Below are 2,457 nucleotides of genomic sequence, written 5' to 3' on the forward strand. Positions count from 1 at the left end.
TACAATTTGTAAATTGCAATTAGGCCATCGGGTAATTAGTTAAAAACTTAGTGATTTTTTGTTAATTATTCGATTATGCATTTCAATTTCTTGTGCAAGTAATGTCCGCCTCTTGGAGTAGACCAGCTCATGAACTAAAATTGTGCTATCTGCCATTTTAAGAATTTTTGAAAGTGTTCGCTGAAACACCCTGTATACAGGGTGTCCCAGCTATCACGCAGCACGATTTAAGAGAGGAACAGCGTTACGCGAAGCAAACCTAGTGCGTGTTGTTTCCAGTACAGTGGAGAGTAGCCGCCAGTAATTGTTTCGTTACTGAGTAAATTTAATTAGGTAATTGTAATTAATTATCTAACTGGAGAAGTACTGTCCTGATTATCAAAATGTCAATGAGGATACAGCTTTCTGTTGCTCAATACATGCAACATAAAAGTCTTTCCGTGCGTGAAAGAAGCCCGCGAATACACGCAAAGTGCCTCGAGCGGCCAATCGCGCGGCTGCGTCTTTTATGTAGCACTTTTCGTGTCTTTGTCTTACGTCGTTGTAGCACTTCGCGACTTTTATGTAGCACGTACTGAGCAACAGAGAGCTGTATCGGTAGTTTTTCATGGTGCTCTACACTTTCCTCATTGACATTTTGATAATTAAGACAGTACTTCTCGAGTTAGATAATTAATTATAATTACCTAATTAAATCTCAGTAACGAAACAAGTGCTGGCGGCTACTCCACTGTACTGGAAACAATACGCACTAGGTTTGCTTCGCGTAACACCGTTCCTCTTTTTTTTATATCGTGCTGCGTGATAGCTGGGACACCCTGTATATCATTTCTTTTTAAATCCAAATAACTTGACTATGCATACCACAGGTTACGCATTTAAGTGAACCAGTTCACTTCAATGAGCCGTCTTGCCCATCGATCTCTACCATGGTGTGGTAAGTGGCTCCGCCACCTGTCAACGACACGAAGCTTGACGGGGTTGCCGTCGTCGCAAACGTTCCGTTTTGAGCAACTAAATAAGGCGTACCGATTGTTCTCTGCATCTTTAGACGAGTTGCAATAAAAGGACCGCGGGAGAGGTCAAAAGCCTCCCTACTTTTGCCAAAGTAATGACCAAACTGCTTGAGGGAACGGCGTAATGTTTGTTCGACGACTCGTCCCGAACTGGAGCAAGATGGCGATCTCCGCGGAGTCGGGAGGCCGTGCGAGACCGTCTCTAAGCATACTTACCTGGTGCCGGGATTACCGTGATCAGCTAGGCGGTGTCCCCAGGGAGAGGCGCGGGCATTGCACTGCGCTCGTGCTGACCCCTGCCACTACCCCAAACTGGGGCAGATGGGGCATGCAATTTTTGGTAGTGGGGGACTGCGTTCGCGCTATCCCCCTTCCTTAAAGAATTCAAAGAAAGACGATTGAATTGGAATACTTGTAGCTGAAGTGAAATCACTTGGGCCGTGTTTTCGTAGCGATGACTTATTTTACTATAGTCATTCACCCGATCCCCTTGATAACGCGAGCGGACCGTCGCTCCGACCACTGACAAAGCGCGAAAACGCATTACTACCGGAAAGGCATCGCTACAAGATACCGGCTTTGCTGACCCGTGTGCATAGACAGCCAGCCATCCTATCCCAGCTGCTGCCCTTTTCCGAAATCTTCGTGCTGTAGGATCCTGCTGGATATTCGTGCATTTTAACGCGACAGCGTTAAGGGCCCCGTGTCGCAGAAAATCCGGCGTCGGCGGGTAACGGAGGAAATCATCCCCAACCACGCAGGCCCTCCGAATATATTTACGTACATGTGTATGCCGCGCCTTCTCATATGACATGCGGTATAAGCGGGTTATTTGCCACACCATTCTATCATTCATGTTGCTCATACCTTGTCTTGCATTCTTGGCAATTGCTACTCCTCGGAATTTTGAGAATGACAATCCACAAACAAATGTCATGAAACAAACCTCCCCCTCCCTTTTTTTTTTCTTTTGGACACGACGTTTCTAATTTTTCCTACCACATACAAGACGACAAACTGTCCTAGGCATCGTCTTATTTATCTTGCACCATGTAGGTCTCCTGGTTTCATCATCATCATAAGCCTATATTTATGTCCACTGCAGGACGAATTAAGGCCTCTTACAACTTGCGCCTGCAAATTTCCTAACTTCATCATCCCACCAGGTTTTCTGCCGTCCTCGACTGCGCTTCCCTTCTCTTGGTATCCATTCTGTAACCCTAATGGTCCACCGGTTATCCATCCTACGCGTTACATGGCCTGCTCAGCTCCATTTCTTCCGCTTAATGTCAACTAGAATATCGTCTATCCCCATTTGTTCTCTGATCCACACCGCTCTCTTCCTGTCTCTTAATGTTACTCCCAAGATTTTTCGTTCCATCGCTCTTTGTGCGGTCCTTAACTTGCTCTCGAGCTTCTTTGTTAACCTCCACGTTTCTGC

At 46.0% G+C, this 2,457-nt stretch overlaps 1 non-coding gene across 1 annotated transcript; it reads left to right on the forward strand.

Annotated features, from left to right (window-relative positions):
* The first annotated feature begins 1,224 nt into the window (after positions 1-1,224).
* On the forward strand, positions 1,225-1,388 carry LOC119454691 (U1 spliceosomal RNA). Its single transcript, XR_005192623.1, has one exon. It is a non-coding gene; the product is annotated as a U1 spliceosomal RNA (small nuclear RNA).
* Positions 1,389-2,457: the final 1,069 nt, after the last annotated feature.

The sequence above is a fragment of the Dermacentor silvarum genome, chromosome 5, assembly GCF_013339745.2.
Source record: "Dermacentor silvarum isolate Dsil-2018 chromosome 5, BIME_Dsil_1.4, whole genome shotgun sequence".
NCBI lineage: Eukaryota > Metazoa > Arthropoda > Arachnida > Ixodida > Ixodidae > Dermacentor > Dermacentor silvarum.